The 20,717-nt window shown below is 39.1% G+C and overlaps 1 protein-coding gene across 1 annotated transcript in view; it reads left to right on the forward strand.

The window, feature by feature from the left end:
• Nucleotides 1–20,717, forward strand: part of ctnnd2a (catenin (cadherin-associated protein), delta 2a) — a 244,102-nt gene that overhangs the window by 92,625 nt on the left and 130,760 nt on the right. The window lies entirely within an intron of this gene.

Genomic DNA, 20,717 nt, shown 5'->3' on the forward strand with positions numbered 1-20,717 from the left:
ACAACATTTAGGCATATGCAAGGGATGGGTATCTATAAATGTGTTTAATTGGATCCAGGTTAGCATTGTTCAGTCCTGCACTGTAAATGGAATTGTAGTTTCGCAATATAGTTTAATAACTTTTGTTGACAAGTGAGGCAATACTCTTTGTCATATAAAATTGTGTGGTCAATATAAGGAAATGTACAGTACTGTATAGATCTACAAAACAACAAAAAAACAAAAAAAGAAACCAAAAACAAAACAAAAGCACAATTCCTTATGACATGTATTTAACAATAAATTGTATGCAAGCATCTGGGGTCAGTTGTAACCATTAAAGTGTGTTCTGTTTTTGTGAACTTTGTCATCAAATGCAGACACATTTGAAAGTCCACTTTAATTGAGCAATTATTTAAAACCCAATAGGTCAGATAGCAAAGTTAAGTAGCCCCTGCAGGTAGTTTGCGGATGATGAGTCAACTTGAGCGAAACAAATGGGATTTTTAAGTCAATGCTCTGCTATGGAGTTGTTAAAGAGAGAGAGAGAAAGCTGTATCCATGCTGGGGGTGGTAACACAGCAAAGAGGTATAGGAAATGGAAAAAAGAAAGGAATGAGAGAAACTAATAGATAGCTTTCATTACCCTATGGCAGCGCACACAGAATGGCTTCATTGATTTATTATTAGTATTTTTTCCTGGTATCTGGCTCTGTAGTTTTTGTTTCTTCTCCTTGTCTCAGTTTCTCCTTCATTTGTCCTCTGCCCAATTGCTCTCTAGCCTTTATCATTCCTTGCCTTTTTTTTGGTTATTATTTCACTTAACTGGCCGACTGGGTAGAGCGTCAGCCTCACAGTTCTGAGGACCCGGGTTCAATCCCCGGCCCCGCCTGTGTGGAGTTTGCATGTTCTCCCCGTGCCTGCGTGGGTTTTCTCCGGGCACTCCGGTTTCCTCCCACATCCCAAAATTAACATGCATGAATTGGAGAGTCTAAATTGCCCGTAGGCATGACTGTGAGTGCGAATGGTTGTTTGTTCCTATGTGCCCTGCGATTGGCTGGCAACCAGTTCAGGGTGTACCCCGCCTCCTGCCCGATGACAGCTGGGATAGGCTCCAGCACGCCCGCGACCCTAGTGAGGAGAAGCGGCTCAGAAAATGGATGGATGGATGGTTTATACATACATACACTCACTTGTTCTATAGTGTGACGACAAGTGGCTCTGAGACACTTGACTCGTCTGAGATTGGTTTATGTATTATATATATATATATATATATATACACACATCAATTTTCTGTACCGCTTATCCTCACAAGGGTTGCGGGTGTGCTAGGGCCTATCCCAGCTATCTTCGGGCAAGCGGCGGGGTCGCCAGCCAATCGCAGGGCACATCCTGTATAAAAACACAACCATTCGGACTCAGATTCACACCTACGGACAATTTAGAGGCTTCAATTTACCTACCAAGCATGTTTTTGGAATGTGGGAGGAAACCGGAGTACCCGGAGAAAACCCACCCAGGCACGGGGACAACATGCAAAACTCCACACGGGCGTGGCCAGATTTGAACCCGGGTCCTCAGAACTATGAGGCAGATGTGCTAACCAGTTGTTCACCGTGCCGCCTATATGTGTGTGTGTATATATACATTTATATTTGTGTGTGTATGTATGTATATATATAAATAAAAAAATAAATATATATATATATATATATATATATATATATATATATATATATATATATATATATATATATATGAGGTGATAAAACAGATAAATATCTGGATGAGCCCAAATTTTCCTCAATTAAACCACAACAAAACTGAGATAATTGTTTTTGGTAACAAAAACAAGAGGATTGCTGGTGTCACTCTCGAAAAACCAAAGACCAAGTCCGAAACCTTTGTGTTCTGATAGATTCCGACAGGACTTTCAACAGTCATATCAAATCAATTACTAAAACTGCCTTCTACCATCAGAAGAACATGTGTCAAGTAGACCAGGGGAAGCTCATCCAAGCTTTTATCTCAAGTAGACTTGACTATTGTAACGGTCTTCTGACTGGACTCCCTAAAAAGAGCATTAAACAGCTGCAGCTCATTCAGAATGCTGCAGCTCGGGTTCTGACCAGAACAATGAGGTCAGAGCATATTACTCCAATTCTAAACTCTTTAAACTGGCTTCCAGTCAGCTTTAGAATAGATTTTAAAGTTCTGCTACTGGTCTATAAATCAGAAAACGGTGTTGGTCCTGAATACATGAATGGAATACTCATGGAATATAAACGCAGCAGGGCTCTGAGATCGACAGACGGGTCAAATAGTGGCGCACAGAGTCCAAAGCAAACATGGTGAAGCAGCATTTAGCTATTATGCTGCACACATATGGAATAATTAATAACATTATTAAAAAATAGATGAAGGTAAAGTCGTGACTGGAGTGGAATTGGGCACCTGATTGTTTGAATTTCCTGCTGTGTAATAAAAGTTTTTTTTCCTATCATCTATCAATAACGTGGAAGGAGTGACGGAAAAGAAATATGAAGCATCTTCATCACTAGTCATAGACAGTTTGGGAAGGATACGTTGCTTTGCTTGCTTGAACGCATCAAGCGCAAATATAAAGCTCAGTCACACAAAGATGTGGCTACTGAGAGGTGTGAGGTGTAAAGTTCATGTCCTCAAGCGATAACAGCTTGTAGTTTACACATCTGCCAACCCCCCCCAATGGGAAGGTCAGTTGAAAGTAAAAGTTATAGATTGTATTTGTGAGTGTTTGTGTTAGTGTGTGAAAAGGAAATCAAGAGAAAACCCCATTAGTTAGTCTGCATGCACACATGCTTCCCCAACTGTGTGCAAGGGGATTCATTATTCTCATGAGGAAATGTCATAAAACTACACACCAATAGTGGTGCACTATAGCCATGTTTTTCGAAGTAGTAAGTACAGTTCAGTTTGCCACAGTTTGGAAGACAACACAGTAAACAAAGGACAACACTGGAGGACATCAAACATTTTGTGTGATTTCTTTTTGGCAAGAAGCAGAAAAAAAACCTTTGTTTGAGAAATCTTTAGCATTCCTCCCCTCCCATTCCTGCAGCCACACGGGAGTGATCGTCCTCTGTCAATCAATCAACGTACGGCATAGTGAGAGCAGTGCTCTGAATATGTAATTTTTTCTCTCAATAGTATAAGAACATTTTCGCGGAGCGAGTGTGGCTGAGCACCCAAATGAAGCACACCAGGAAAGTTGAAAACATTTTAATACTCAATCTGACATGAACTGTGACAGGTCAAATCAAAGCCTGCGTTCAGTGCTGTTAAGGGCAGTCACTTCACACTCCACGATAGAGCGGTTCAGGCTTAGAAGATAGCGTGCTCTTGGCCCAGAAGATGCAATAGTGATTAATCCACAGATAGCAGGTCAGGTAATGTTCAGATTTTACTGTTGTCTTATTCCACAATTCACAGGGAGCAGAGGAGGGAAAACAGTAAATTTACAGTGACTTGACCTTGTAGCAGAATCACGGAGACCGGGAAAAAGACTTTGCAGGACATTTAGTGGAGAACAATATTTGTTTAGGGGGGTGGAGATTGGTTTTAGGGGGGCTTTGACTATGAACCTTCTCCATTTACACATATTACCGTATAATTTTGGTGGGGATACATTTTTACGCCTAGCAACACTGCTTCACACGAAACTATATATATATATATATATATATATATATATATATATATCGCTTCTCCTCACTAGGGTTGCGGGCGTGCTGGAACCTATCCCAGCTATCTTCGGGCAAGAGGCATCCTGAACTGGTCGCAAGACATATGCAGGGCACATATACTGTAAACAAACAACACATTCACATTCACACCTACGGGCAATTCAGAGTCTTCAATTAAACTACCACGCATGTTTTTGGGATGTGGGAGGAAACCGGAGTACCCGGAGAAAACCCACGCAGACACGGGGAGAACGTGCAAACTCCACACAGGCGAGGCCGGATTTGAACCCGGGTCCTCAGAACTATGAGGCAGATGAGGTAACCAGTCATTCACCATGCCTCCAAGTCTAAAACAATTTTGCATATTTTAATTTAACAAATCTTAACAACTGAACCATTTTAGAGGTTATGTTTGTTCAAAACCTTTGTTTTGTTTCATAATGGTGTTTCACATATACTGTATGCCCTTTTAATAAGTGCTCCCCAGTGGGAACTTCCCACTGAGAAGTAGAATCAAAGATGACTCTTTGTCTGTTCCATATGTTCCAAATGTTCCCTTGTTTTGTCTCTGTCTGAAACTGTGCTCAGTCAGTGATTACCACCTGAGATGCAGATTTGAATGGCTGAAGTGGGTGGCTGAACACGCATGTGACTGGTCGGTACGGTTCGTCACTACCGTGAAGCCTGTAATGTTGCGTCGCTTAAAATAGAAGAGCCCGTATGACTTGAATCATTACCTTACTTTTTTTTTTTTTTGCTATGGCGTGGGTCTGTATGGGACTGCTGTGCGTCAGTTAGTGACCTTTGTTTTAAACGATGTCGCCACGATCGAGCGAGCCTGAGCGAGCTGTTAACTCCTTAGCTTGCTAGCTAGTTAGCGCACGGGCTAGCGAACGTAATAAATTGTTGACTTTCCCTGAAGTCTCCCAGTTGTGTGCAGCGCCCGGGTGTTACCACGACGATGAAAATTGATCAAGTCCAGAATGTCTTGTGTTCATTGTATTTACAGAATGAAAACCCACCCTACTCTGCCTCTGATTGGCTAGCACCAAGATAGTAATCATAGTTTTTTGAGAATAATGATTCGCTGAAGCACCTCAGCAACACACACACATATGTAGTTAAGCAATGCTGTGCGTCTGTGGACACAGAATGATCATACTTTATGCGTCCCTGCTCATTTTTGTGAGTCTCAGATGCAGGACGAACATCAAACGAGATCCATGAGTATGTGTGTGCGTGTATATGCATGCAGTGAAATTTACCTCTGAACCCATGACAGAGTTTACCATTTTCCAAAAAGGCACACATTTAAGGCAAAAAGTAAAAACAACAACATTGAAGGAACCTGTCTCTCTAAAAAATACAATGAATCCTTAATTAATGTCATTGATATCTTCTGTTTATGTTCTTCTGTTTACTGTTTTGCAATGTAAGTGACAGCTGGACACAGAGCAATTGCTGCAATGTTTAGGTACAGCTATACTGTGCTTGGGTGCCAAAGGTGCTAGCTCAGTTCTTTTGATACCTCTCACTCTTTCGATCGCATAGTTGAGCACAGTTGAGAGCTATACCAAATGGTAGTACAGTATTTGGTGGAGCATAAAGGAAATATTAATTTGCCTATAAGACTTTGGATAATCTTTGACCGAATTACGTGATGCCATTTTGAAATAATGGGATGGTATTTGAATTGTAAAGGATTGTGATAAATGGATGTTTACCAAATTACAAACTTCAAGCATTTGTTTTGTTCTTCATTTCCTGAAAATTTAACGAGTGATTTTCTCATACCTTTGCACATTTGTTAAATATGAAATATCCTAAATGGGCTCATGTATGATTTAATGTAGTGAATGGGACCGACGGATACCGACCACATTTTGACTTTAACTTGCAGTTATCATTTTAGTGCTTTTTACATAGTCCTTTTTTTGTCCCTGGTCACTTCCCTGTTTTTGCCAGGACTAAAATACTATCCAATTAGATTCCTTTATCTCACTATAGCTCATGCTCTTCTCCCAAGTTGGGTGATAATAGAGGGATCCATCACACCATTAGCTGGAGGCGGTTTTATAAGCTCAGCAAAACGCTGCATAGCGAGAACTCAAATTATAGGCCACAGACTTCCACCTTAAAATATGCCCTCATGTTCGAGTTTGTATGTATGTGTATGTGTGTGTGAATGTGGGTGTGTGATTAATAATACCAGGAGTCGCGCTCCCTCCTAATGACTGATGATACATTTCCAGGAGGGGATGAGAGAAAAATGGTGGCAGGTGGACACATCTCTCACCCGGCTGTAGGGCCCACTGTCTATCTTTCTGTCTGCTTCTCTCTGTGTGCTTTCATCACACACTTCTATCTATTTGTCTCTTAGATTACATCTTTGGGCTTTAGGAAATGCTGTTTTTAATATACTGGCACAACATTGTACAGTGTGTGTTGGAAACAAGCCATTTGACTTGACTGAACATTAGCATGCCAATTGTTGGCTATATTTTAATTAAAATAAAAGGCTACTGTGACGCAGTTAAACTGTTCTTAAAAATATAGCAATGGCATAGATATTATTGTTGTTGTTGTTGTTTTATTATTATTGTTATCATTATTATTATTGATATTATTATTGTTAGTAGTATTATTAGTGGTAGTAGTGGTAATAGTAGTATTAGTTTATTCTTCCTAATCACATTTTTATTTGCTGCCATTTGATTTTACTGCATTACATTGCAGAGTACAATCTGTGTGCCCTTGTTACCAATTAGCCAAATAAAGACGTCTAATCATATACAGTATACTTATAATAAAGTATGGTGATAATTTAAAACAAATATTTAAGTAAACTTATTGAATGCTAACTTAGTGTAATAAAACTTTTAGCATTAATAATTGCATTCATTTATCATTCATCATTACAACGGTTTTGACTTTTTTCAATATGTATTTTTACACGTCAATAACAAATTTATTATTATTGTTTAAATTTATCATAATTTTTTTAGCTGATTTACGACAATTTTGTTGTGCTGAATCCAAATTTCAAATTGGTTTTGCTAAATCAGCTTTTTAAATTATGGCCACATTTTTGTTTACATGTTGACGTATTTTCGCTTTAGAGGTTCAAATAAACATAGGTTCAAGCCCTGAATTTTGAACAATGATGATGTAATATTCAATTTAAAGGTACTTACTTTTGTCTACTATGCAATTTACAATAAGCGCAGTTTGTAACATTTGATTAATAAACTGTTAACAACTTGTCATAAAAATCCGACCTGAACAAGAAAAACGGATGCCATTTTCAGATTCAGTGTTGCCAGTTACTTCTACCGTGGGGGCTCTAGTAATGTGATAGCCACCAGATACACTTATCACAAATGAAAATGATACCATATTCCTCGACTAAAAACACAGACATAATCTGACTCAGTTTCTTACGATAGCATTTTTGCCTGCTTTTTTATTAGGGAGATGAATTGGTTTCTTTCCAATATGTCAAATGATGTCAGGGTTGTTTTGCTATGAGATGCTCCAACCAAATGTCCATGTGCCTGTCATTCAAGTTGTGAATGTGAAGCTGGATAAATGGGCCATGTTTATTCCTGTAGGAGTCAGCAGCTGGTGACTCCATGTCAGCGGCAAGGAGATGGAGGCCTTTAGGGCATTGGTAGCATTGTGTGCGTGTGTGTCTGTGTGTGTGTGCATGCCTGTGTTTGTGTTGTGTGCACATGTGTGTCCCCACGCTGAGGGTAATCGGGGGTGTTTGGTTCATTAAACATGCAAATGAATGCTTATCTTCCCCCAACACCAGATATTGGTGCGAATAGATAAGAAGCAACCATGGTTCAATGCCAGGGAGGCAGGCGCAGAAAAGTGAGAGGAACACTGCAACCAAAACATTGACAGTGAATGTTGAAAATCGACATGTCTAAAAAGTACACACTTGTTGGAAAAAGGCCATTAGACAAATTGTACAAAGGATCATTTTAGCCCAAACATTATATAACATGGCACCTGATAACTATTCAACAACTTTTATCATCACTCTCTGGTCCGTAGCAGAAAGATAATGGATTGCTGTTTTTGTAGATTCACATCACAAATTATATTGGTTCGCCCTGCAGAGCACTGTATAGGTGCAAAGCAGATGATAAATGTGCCAGGGATGTACAATAATAATGTCAATTCGTTTTTTTCCCCCCACTTCCAAAATGCTGAGCTGTGCTGAGTGGGCTCTGCTGTCCTCAAGTTCTGAGTAACTTAATTACATAAAACATTCAGAATGTATGGGCATTGTCTACTTAACTCCTTTGGATATTGGTGCTCATGTAATGTTTGGAAAAGTAAGTTATTATGCATTTATGTGGAAATATGCAAAGGAATGTTTTGTTGCTCACACAAACTCAATAAGCTTTTAAAATGCATGTTTAGAGCATGTTTGTATTTTTGTGTGGATGCATACTGTGACATTTTCATCTGTCCAAGAGAGAAAAATTCATAACAGGATTAATTGAAAGCGGATTAGAAAAAATGTCAGGTTTAATTTCAAAAGTGCGAGATGCATTGCAGAAGAAAATCTGTGGTCATACTGTAATACCATCAAGGTGATCAACATTGTTACTACCATAATTATATTCTTGTGGCTTGTGTCACGTGTAATACCTGTTTTACTCTTTTTACACTTTTTAAAACTGGTGTGACATGTTAGTCTTAAAAAGTGGTATAATTTGGAGTGTGACCCAAATGTTGCAGAAAAATATTTCTTAACAGTCAAAGAGAACCTGAAGTTCAAACCACCATGATGATGCATGATGGTCATTGTCTGTGTTTTAGTTTAGATTATGTTTAATTTTGTTTCATGTTTTCCTGTGTCCTATGTCGTTCATGTCGTGTGTGTGTTTAGTTATTGTGTCCACCTGTTCTCGTCAACCTTCTCCCTTGTGTCAACCAAGCAGCTCCCCCCAGCCAATTGTGTCTTGTCCAGGTGTTCCTCCTCGTCTTATCTATTTGTATTTAGTTCCCTGGTTTCTTTCAGTGCTTGTTGATTCATTGTCGAATGTCCTCTGCTGTATCGTCTGTAGCTGAAAGCCATGTTTCCCAAGTCATGTTGTTTTGATTAGTTAATCCCTTGCTTCTTTTGTTACTTGGAACCTTGCTTAACCTTAGTTAATTTAGAATTTTCTGCCTCCATGATCCTTGTTTGCCTTTGTTTTTGGAATTAAATATCATTTTGAGATTCTCACACTCCTGCTTTGCCTTCCTGCATCCCTGCACTTGGGTTCTACCACCTTTTTGCCTCCAACGAAAAACGAAAAACTTGACAATGATGTTATGCAAATCCTGTGAAACTTCGACATAGTGAGCATTTTAAGGATTACCCCTGGCTTTTTTGGGGACACAACCAGAGAGAGAGCGACCTGCGACAGTGATACAAAAAACTAATAGAATTTACTGCACAATATGAATGGGTATGGGTGCTTGGTATAAAATGAGATATCCATCCATCTATCCATTTTCTGAGCCGCTTATCCTCACAAGTGTCGCGGGAGTGCAGGAGCCTATCCCACCTATCATCGGGCAGGAGGCGGGGTACACCCTAAACTGGTTGCCAGCCAATCGCAGGGCGCATACAAACAAACAACCATCCGCACTCACATTCACACCTACGGGCATTTTAGAGTCTTCAATTAACCTATCATGCATGTTTTTGGGATGTGGGAGGAAACCGGAGGGCCCGGAGAAAACCCACGCAGGCACGGGGAGAACATGCAAACTCCACACAGGCGGGGCTGGGGATTTAACCTCGGCCCTCAGAACTGTGAGGCAGACGCTCTAACCAGTCGTCCATCGTGCCGCCATGAGACATACAGTTAATGTAAAAGAAATATCATTTACAAATGTTCACATTTCACCACAAAAATGAATGAATGAATGTATTTAAGCAACACAAACAGGTTGCAGTATTGCTACAAAGTACTTTGCTGTTACCTCTCCAGTTTGTATGTTGTTTTTGTTCCATGACTACCTGTTGGCCTTGTAAAGGAGATTTTTAATCTCTTGGTTAAACTATACTAAATATGAATGAAAAAAAAACCTGTAAAGGTTCTGTGATGGCAACAGATTTAACATGTCGCAAATTGATTGACGATACTTGCTTTACTTTATGATTTTGAAATGAGAACAACTTTGAAGCCAACCAGCATCATTGAATAGATTGTGTTCAATTTTGGAATTTCCACTGTAACATTCTACTTAAAATCTAATCTCTACAGTTTCTCCTTTAGTGTTAAAGAATAATAACTACAATCGTTAAAAAAAGAAAGAAAAAAATTGTCATAAAAAGAATTGCTTTGGAACCTGACTTCTTATTCAGCAGCATTACCTCTGATTCCTGTGAGAATACTAAAGCATTAAAAAAATGAAAGACAAGACGATTGATTTATGAGACGAAGGCATTGAAAAATATAATGTATCCTCTCTACTTTACTGTGTGACAAAGAATATACTCATATCCTAACCAAGATACTATAGAGGGTGTAGATTAAGATGACAAAGCCAGCATCTTTATGTCCTTTGAGCCAGAGGTTGGACATTGGGGTAGAGTCCTTCCAAGGCCATAACTGGATGCTATGATTACACTTCTCGTGGATTTTACTACCTTCGACGGCTGCACCTCAATTTATTACTGTTGGAATTGTAACCAAGTCACTTTATTATAAATTGTCTCTTTACTAAAATAAAACACAGATCATGCATTTATTTACTTAGAACTTAATTTGTTCTCATGTAAGAAACTGTTATGTGCATTTTCTTGTCTGGGAGACATCTCTACTGCCAGTCTAACAGTACATTTTGCCATCATGGTTTTCCCGAAATCCTTGGCCGACCCCAGGGGAACCATCGAAGGCTTCATGGCCTTAGATTGTCCCATGATGATTGATTTCATGCTGCTGACACCTGATGACTGGTCTCTCACTTGCTAGGATGAGTGCTAAAGCATACACCAGGGGAAGCAGGATGTTAACTCTGCAATCAGCAGGTGAAAACCTTTGTCCATCTTACTTTGCCCTGGTGACAAATGGCTCACCTGACTTGGGGACATTGGAGCCTTCAGGTTTCTAGTCTTGGAATAATTTGTGCTTTTGCCTCTGATGCCTGTGGACATCTTAATATCTCCCAAGTGCAGAAACTCGAGCCCTTTTTCCACTAAGCGGTAGACTTCAATTTATTTGGTTATAGTAGTAAAATAATTGTTATTGTGATGGCAACCTCATAGGCAAAATACTTCCTGTTGTCATGTATGGAATAATTACCAGAATGATTGACCCCAATGAGTTTCAGTTTAACAAGACTTCTTGTTTCACCGATGTGAGCTACTTTTAGCAATAAATATGTTCATATTAGTGATGGGAGAACAACAAAATTTTATTTGAAAATCTACTATCGGTTGTTTATTTATGAAAAACTCTGCCCACAGGAGGAGTGCCATAGCGGAAGGCCTCACAGATGTAGATCAATTAACTTCCCAAGCAATATACAATATATGTATATATATATGATTTTTAAGCCTGTCTGTGTGGCTGACGCCATTTTGACTTACTTTGCATAGTTTCTGCACATATGCGCAGTTGTAGTTCATTCCTGCAGAAGATCATTGATCACAGATACAAAAACAGTAGCCATATCCCAGGTAGCTAGCTATCTAGAAAGGAGGCAGCTGGTCCCAGCCAGCGAGACTTTACGGCACTGAGACAGGTGCAAAACTAACCTGGGTTCAAGTAATTTGTTACTTTTCAACACGAATAACGAACTGGGATTAGAGGGTGAGTCCGAGCCCGACTCTCAGTTGTCCATAGGTGTGGATGTGTGTCTGAAAGGTTGTTTGTGCACTGCAATTGGCTGGCAAATCGTCCAGGGTGTACCCCATGTCTTACCTGAAGTAATCAGGGATAGGTTCTAATTACCCACGACCTTAATGAGGACAAGAAGTATAGTATGGATAGATGGAGAAAGAAGGTCCAGTGATATTTTCCAGATACATATGCTTGTTTAGTCTGCTGCAGGATTGAGTAATACATTTCAGTGTGTATCTTCAGGTGACAAAGTCATGACGTCTGATATGCGTACAAATATCAATGTGTCATAGCGAACATAATCTACTTAGGACAGCAAATTAGTTGTGTGAATCAACAGCGGCACTGCTGGTTGCATTCAAATAGTGCACTAATTGCTTCAACAATAGATGCCGTACAAATACTGGATAAATCTTAACAATATATCCATTAGTATACCCAGCCCTTTGTTCTATTTTTTTGTGGGCATGTTCATGTATACAGACCTTATGCAACCACTGTGTTGCCCATATTGGTTAAAAAAAAATATTACCACTTGACTGCATTCTACTGTGTAACATTTTTGTTCAGTTTCCGACTAAATTTGTGTCTGAACACATTGCCCTATAATCATGACATCCATGTGGAGCCACCATACTGTTCAGAAGCCAAAGGGGTCATGAAAACACCGTAATAGTCTTCCTCTGACACAAAGCTACTGATAGTGACACCCTCTAAATCATACGGTAGATTATCCCCAGTGGTTTGTGTGATTTAGGCTGCCTCGGACCCCAAACCTCTGGATCCAATCAAGACATCAAACTGCTGCTGGCTGCTGCTGGCCACATACATTCAGCAGGACGTTCTTCATTAAATTGTTCAAATAAAAGTGAAAGAAACCTTGCCTTTCACAACAGTCATGAACATCACAATTCATATAAGGCCCATTGCTCCAATCTGGTGAATGATTGCTCATTGTCAAAAAATGGAGATTGACAATAACTCATAGGTGACTCCCACGGGTAGCGTGTCTGACGAACACTGATGACAAAATTGTTGTCAGCCTTTGGTTTCTGTTTTCTGAATTACTCGGTGGTGTGCAGTGTTGACAGCTCATGCAACATTTTAATTTTGCCCTATTTTTTGTGCTCATGACTGGCAAGACAATGTTTTCCCTGTCAAACAGCAATTATTTTGAAACGCAAATGAAGAAAAAAAAAACCCACCAGTGCTGCGGTGAATTTGTTGGCTTTTTAACAGTTTTATGGATGCAGTCAGACTACTGCCGCCAAACAATGATTTGGTATTTCATTACATGGGCTTTCATTTCCTTGTGTGTTCAGCAGCCCTGTAAAAACTCCTATTCATATGAAAATGTTGACTGTTTATGCTAATACTAAGAGTTTTTTTGTGATTGTTGTATATTTAAATAGGGCTTAATGGATCCACACTGTAAAAAGCGATTTTGGAGAGTGGTAAATATAATCCATGAAAATCATCTAAAATTGACATTATTTTAGATAGGTACCGTAATTTCTCACGTATAATGTGCACCTCAAAATTCTGGAAAACCCTTCCACCTATGTATAATGCATGTTTACAATGCATGATTTTGCTTCTACCCATATGATCAAAACATGAAGTATTATCTGTATTTTGTTAGCTTTTTTCAAAGAATTATTCTGAATTTAAGCACTTTATTTGAACACGTAATACTTTGGTTTTATTGACTTGCTCTTATTTTGAAATTCACAGCCCTACTTTTATTTAGTAAATGAGAAAGCACACAGTTGTGCTCATAGTTGTGATTACCCAGGGATAATTTGTAAGATGGGTACAATTCTTTAAAGAAAACATGAAGGGTCAGGCGAAACACATTTAATTTTATTTTAATGGGATTGAAATTAAACTGTCAAGCATTTCAGAAAAGCCTTATCACTGAACAAAACATAACCATAAAGACATTATTGATGGTTGTTGTTTAGTCATCAGTCTTATTTAAAAAAAAATTAAAAAATAAAAATTTCACAAATTCTGCCAGGATATGTAAACTTATGAGGACAACTCTACATATATGCAGTCATAAGTACCCCTGTCATATTGGAATGAAAGTGTAGGCTACAGAGTCCAAAGCAAACATGGTGAAGCAGCATTTAGCTATTATGCTGCACACAAATGGAATAAGTTGCCAACAGAAGTGCGAATGTTTTTAAGTCCAGGTTAAAACTCTTCTTGTATCCCATGCTTTTTAGAGCATTTCCACTTTTAAATTATATTTCTTGCACTGTATGCTGTTTTAATGGTACTTTTTTTTCTCTTTGTTTTCTATGTTTATAAGCTGTTTTTTTTCTTTGTTTTGAAATGCTATTTACCATGTTATAGTACATTGAGTTACCTTGTGTATGAAATGTGCTATATAAATACATTTGGTTTGCTTTGCTTTGCTTTAGACCTTTTTCATAACCACTAGGTGGCGGTGAAATATTAGAATGATAGTGTACACCTTTCTCAGAATCTCTAGGTGGCAGTGGCATATTGGAATGAAAATGCACAGGTTTTTCATAACCACTAAATGGCAGAATACATTTATAAAATGTGAAAGTTTTTTTCATTTTTTCATGTATAATGCCCACTATTGACTTTTGACAATTTTTTGGGGAAAAAATGTGCATTATACATGAGAAATTACGGCGCTCTAAAAATTAATAGGGTCAATTTTACCTACACTACCTATTTGACAACAGTAAACAGTGTTCCTAAGAAAACGGTAAAGGTAAAATCTACCTAAAAACCCTTGGTACAACAATATGGATCATGTGACGCTTGCGTCATTGGCTCATCAGCGCATGTAGTAGTAGCGTGGTCATCTCCTGAGTCCCAACCCGGAAGTTGTGGGATCGCTTAATTAGTAATTAATAGACTTTACACCGATCTGATCGGGCTGATCGGTATCGGTCGATATTTAGCATTTCATGCTGATTAGCTGATCGGCTTTAATGTCATAAATCACCGATCCGATCAATGACGTTATTGAACGGCTCCGCAAAAGACATTTACTCCGCGTCTCCATCGTGTACAGTATATTTGAACATGTCGGGGGTGTGAGACAGACAACATGAAAAGCCTGGATCAGACTACAAGATAAATTTGCTCTTTCACGATTGTCAGACTACTGCAATAAAATCTTGTATTCTGATACCACCGCATCCTGGCTTTTACGATCACTGGGCTTTATCTCAACTCAAACGCGACCGGATACACTTGTTACCACGGCGACAACAACAACAATGCATCATGTGTATTATAAGAACAAAATGGGGAAAAACGTGTGCTGGTGTTCACAGCTGCTCGGGAGTGGACTTTAATTCAAGGATTGCTTGAGGTATGTTCACATACGTTTAATGCGATACAAGCAGGCAACAAAACGTTATGTAACCTAGCAAGCTAGTGCTAGCACTAACGGTTATACCGGCGTTCTGTCGAATCGTGCTCTAAAGTTTCGGTGTGGTTAAAGTAATTTAATTACAAAAACTAATGTAATTACAGTAAGGTCGCACCCATTATTTCTGTCATGTTGTAACGTTGGCATGACCTGTCTGATTAGAATACATGACCTGACTAGAGCAGTGATTTCCAACCTTTATGGAGCCAAGGAACATATTTTACAATTGAAAAATGTCATGGCACATCAACAAACAAAAATGTCACAAAAGGTGGAGACATTAATTACTGTATGTACTACCTGCCATCAAATAGAAGACCATTCATTTGTTATGTCTATCACAATGACTCACTGGCATAAATAGATGTACAAAGATTATTTATTGTGAATAATCACTAAAATGTCAAGGGAAAATGTGGAAGGTGTCTGTGTCGCCATCCTACTGGTTGGCCAATTGAATCTTTCTGTAAGTCTTTTGACACTGCCAAAATAGGCAGACTTAGGTATATCCATCCATCCATTTTCTGAGCCGCTTCTCCTCACTAGGGTCGCGGACGTCCTGGAGCCTATCCCAGCTGTCATCGGGCAGGAGGCAGGGTACACCCTGAACTGGTTGCCAGCCAATCGCAGGGCACATAGAAACAAACAACCATTTGCACTCACAGTCATGCCTACGGGCAATTTAGAGTCTCCAATTAATGCATGTTTTTGGGATGTGGGAGGAAACCGGAGTGCCCGGAGAAAACCCACGCAGGCACGGGGAGAACATGCAAACTCCACACAGGCGGGGCCGGGGATTGAACCCGGGTCCTCAGAACTGTGAGGCTGACGCTCTAAGACTTAGGTATATCAATGAAATAAATATACTATAAGAGAACACGGATGATGTGGAACACAAAGTATACAAGCTATAATGTTGGGATGCTTGCCGTGATCTCGGGCTGCTGTGGTTGGAATGTAGTCACAAATGTGCTGTAAACTTTATCCAATTTTTTATATTTTATAGCTATTGAAATAAGGTATTCACCCAAAATATGTGGTTTAAATGTACCCAATTAAAACATTGTGTAGGTTCTTTTTTTTACAGTGCATAAGTGCATGTATCCTAATTTAATAATTTGTGTTTACATCACCTTATAATCAAATATTTCCAAGAAAAGGAGCTTCAGCTTGCTTGTGCCACCACGCTGCCATCTGTGAGCATGATTTGAATAGTGCATATGGAACGGTGCGAAGCGAATTGGCAAAATACTCTAATCCATTTTGAATGGCATGGCACATGCATTGCAAATGAATCATGTGATTTAGCAGACCTTAGCTGTGTTTTTCTTGCCACCTCAACCCAAACACACCTGGAAATGACTAAAAAAGACAAATCTCAAGAATAGAAGTAGTGGAAAGAAACTGAAAATTGCTTTTCTTCACTGCTGGGTTGGTGCCAGTAGAACAATGGAGCCCTTGACATTCTCAACAAGCCAAGTTATCAGCTCGTTTTCCTAAAGTAACGAGCCAACACACATGCAAAGGCTCCATAAAAAGAAATGTAATGAACAAGTAAGAAGAAAACAGAACCAGACTTATATATTTCTGCAATATTTGCTACATTCATTCAATTTATAAAACAAATTCAAGTTTTATATAGTTTTATAGGCCTGTCACCTTTAAATAATTGTTTTTCGTTTTATTATTTGTAGACTTTGTAGATTATTTTGCGCTGACGGTGATCTCCCAAATGTTCCATGTTGAAAAATACCAAACAGTGCAAAATACTCTTTTAAATATGGCAGTCTCCACCACTCTTAGATATGTTGCAGACAGTACGCGCAATTTGTTACAGTGAGTGAATTTAGTACCGGGTAATTGGGATCTCAGCAAATCACACCCTAGGTGTTTGGTTGTGTTTATTACTTTCATAAAGAAAAAACGGCTAACTACAACAACTTTTGTTAAAATAAAAAATTCCAACAGTAATTGTTTGACTCCAATGATACAGCCCATGTCTGGCCACACGTGCCTGGTCAATTATGCATGCAGGCATTCAGTCTGTTACAGTGTAAGGCAGGGGCGATAGCTTCACTGCCATGATAGTTATAATAGCTCGCTGCTTTAGAAACACACGGCAGATGTTCCTTAGTTCAATACAATACACTTACCTAAAATGCATGCATTTATGACTGCAGTTAAGACAGTGTCGACAGCAATTGCATGTACAAGTTCTCTGTATCCAACAGGAAGCATTTAAAGATCTTGTATGTGTGTGTCATACATGTACTGTATGTGTGAGATATATGCGTGAGCATGATATATATTATCTTTTGCACATTACAAACACATTTTGACACAATTGGAAGTTTGTGAGGTGCTTGAAAAAGCCTCGTGTGTGTGAGAAAGCTGCACTGTTCAAATATCTCCACTGAAATTTTCAGCACTCTGCTGCAGTTTTTTTCCCCCTTTTTTTGTGAAAATGTAGCTTTTTGTTGCAGCTGTCAGTGCTTGTGTCTTGAAGGTGGTTTCAGTCAAGCCTTTGACAAGTAGGTTTCTTTTCCAGCCTGACCAATTAAACTGTCAGAACTCACAAACGTTTGTCTTTAGCCTTATTGGGAACAAAATGCTTCAACAAAATGTAATTGCACAATAGTTTGTGCATCTACAAACACGTCACTATCACAGGACATCGCTTTTATACTAACCAAACCAGAACATACCTTTATCTTGTACTCTCCACACAAATGTGATGTAAACATGAGGAAAAACACATCCGCCCGCACAAATACACAAACATGCACACACTTCATAAAAGACAAGCTGGCTGCTTTGAGTGACAGGTTGCAGTTATCATGTCACCTGTCATGCTGACAATGATGAAGCATTGATGGTTGTTATGGCAACCATAACAAGATCCTTACAAATGAGTGAGTGCTTCTGAGCTTTATGACTAAAATTGAGTCTGTAGAATTTAATGATTGAATGATGATAGAATAGTATATATAACATTATATATATATATATATATATATATATATATATGCCGGCACGATGGGCGACTGGTTAGCCTCATATCTGCCTCACAGTTCTGGGGACCGGGGTTAAAATCCCGGCCCCACCTTTGTGAAGTTTGCATGTTCTCTCCGTGCCTGCGTGGGTTTTCTCCGGGCACTCCGGTTTCCTCCCACATCCCAAAAACATGCGTGGTAGGTTGATTGAAGACTCTAAATTGCCCGTAGTTGTGAATGTGAGCGCGAATGGTTGTTTGTTTATATGTGCCCTACGATTGGCTGGCAACCAGTTCAGGGTGTACCCCGCCTCCCGCCCGAAGATTGCTGGGATGGGCTCCAGCAGCCCGCGACCCTAGTGAGGATAAGCGGTAAAGAAAATGGGTGTATGGATGGATATATATATGGGACACACATAAACACTTGTATTAATAATATATGGGCAACCGACAAAGTACAAATAAAGAAAAAGAGGAGCATTTAGGATGGATTAAAACAAATGTAATTCTAAAAAGGAAAAAAAAACAGATGAAAAAGTTTGCATGTTGGTACAAGGTAATACTTAATTGTCTTAATTGTGCTACAGTAATATTTGTTCTCTGAGTGGAAAGTGGGAACTATAATAATAATGAAAGTGGCATAATGATATCAAGATGACTTATCATGCACCCAATATATACAGCGTCTATTGATATGCATATGTATGCATAATAATTCTGTTGCACAAACTCGAGAGGAATTAAAAAAATGAACATTAAAATAATCATATTTAAATCTGCTAATATTCTGGTTACATATTGTACAGTCACATTTGAATGATGAGTCCAAATTGTGAGTTATAAATATGGATAACAACGAACTAGTGTATTGTACATATGTCAATATCCATAATATTGATTGTACATACCTGTATGTATTACACATTTTACATATCTACATACTTGGACCAAACTTCACCATTTCTACCTTTTTGATGAACAGCCATGAGTGTGACAAGTGACATTTGACAAAGGTTGGCAAGGGGTCCTCTCAGCTGGAAAACCTGGGTTCAAGCTACCATGTCCGCAGTCATCCATCCTTCTAATTCAGCAAGGTCATTGGCGCATGATGCTGAAGACCTCACAGTTTCTGTTTACGCTGCAGGTGACCTTGACATCCTATATTTGACCTACTTACTTCTTTTAAGACATTCTACAGAGGGAATTATGATTTTGAGCTCAATGTTATACTTTTAATATCAATTCAATGGGTTTGGCAGCTAGGATTTTGAGAAAATGTCGGTGTTCAACTGTGATGAAAAAGTAACGATCGACAAATCCTTTCACAATTGTTTTCAAATATTTTCTATTATTTATAAGAATTACTCTCAGAATTTTCTGACCGCATGTTTCCATGACAGTGTTATATTGAACAGACGAACGCAAAACGAGCAAACGAGTGACACTGAATGAATAGCGGGTGCAATGACCATTGTGCAAAGGGCGCCGAGACTTCAAGGAGTGTAAGCAGTTTAAAGTGACTAGTAGCGCGATATCTGGGACAATGTTGATTGTGCAAATGTTGCAGATACTCTTCAGTCAGTGTGCAAGTGGGCCAGATGCTACTCTGGCATGAGTGGCCAGTATTGGTCAACAACAGACATGCAAATAGTGCAGCAAGCTGCGTGCGGGATAGCCGCAGTGATGTCAGCGCGGTTGCCGCCCGCGCGAGTATATAGAAGCCTTTGTGTTCATTAGGCGTCATGGTATAGTTTTCAGTGTCACAGATATGATATGTGGAACTGTTTTAATTTGTGGGAAATTGGATTAATGTCTCCTCTAAAGATCAGTAATTAAAATCAGTCGATTTATGTTACTGTCACTAGTTAAGAACATTTGGTTGCAGATCTGCCCCCCAATTTTGTAATTTCTCTTCTTACGCTTACGTTCAGTGAGAGCAAATGTTTGCGACCGTGCACACACGAACACACTGAATGTGATCTCAGGATGGACAAGTGTTGTTAAGTGCTACTATGTTTAAAAGTAGGCAACTGGTGGTTTGGGTAGACTTATTTTAAGGCGAAATGTAGCTGTTGTCTTAGAGTGATGCTCTCTTAATGACTCATGAAGGACGTGGGTGCTGAGGTTCTTCTTGATGACGTCCTCCAGTTCCCTTGAAGATATTAGGAAAAACAAGCCGATGCACATACAGCATTCTTATAGTGATTGCTTTTTTCTTTGTACAGCTTACTCATGACAAATTCGTGTTTGTGAACAGAAATAAGTTGGTAATTGTACAATATTTAAATCACATTATGATCAAATTGCACTCCCGTATTTCCTCAAATTGCGGCCTCTACTCTGAATAGAATCCATACCAATTAATCCCCCATTTGAAGTCAAACAGTAGAAACTACCGAAGCATAAAACCAGTCTCTCTGATGAATTACAGCTCAGAGTCTGTCGTAAACGTATTCCCTGAGTTGTGTTAAGAAGCTTTTACTAACAGTATTTGGAGATGACATCTTTTCCAGCGCTCACTGCTCACTCCACAGTGTTGTATGCATCCAGTTTAATGTTGCAGGGACCCACGCGCCCTTAGCTTCACCAAGGTTATCTGTATTTTCTCTCTTCATGTTTTCCTGTGCTTGTGCCACATTCCCAAAGCATGCATGCTACTACTCAAAGAAAGCAGCTTTGGCTGTGGCGTACATTTCAATTGACCTCCAAACTGTGGGAATAAACTTTGTAAATTAATAAAA

This window comes from Phyllopteryx taeniolatus, chromosome 20 (assembly GCF_024500385.1).
Source record: "Phyllopteryx taeniolatus isolate TA_2022b chromosome 20, UOR_Ptae_1.2, whole genome shotgun sequence".
NCBI lineage: Eukaryota > Metazoa > Chordata > Actinopteri > Syngnathiformes > Syngnathidae > Phyllopteryx > Phyllopteryx taeniolatus.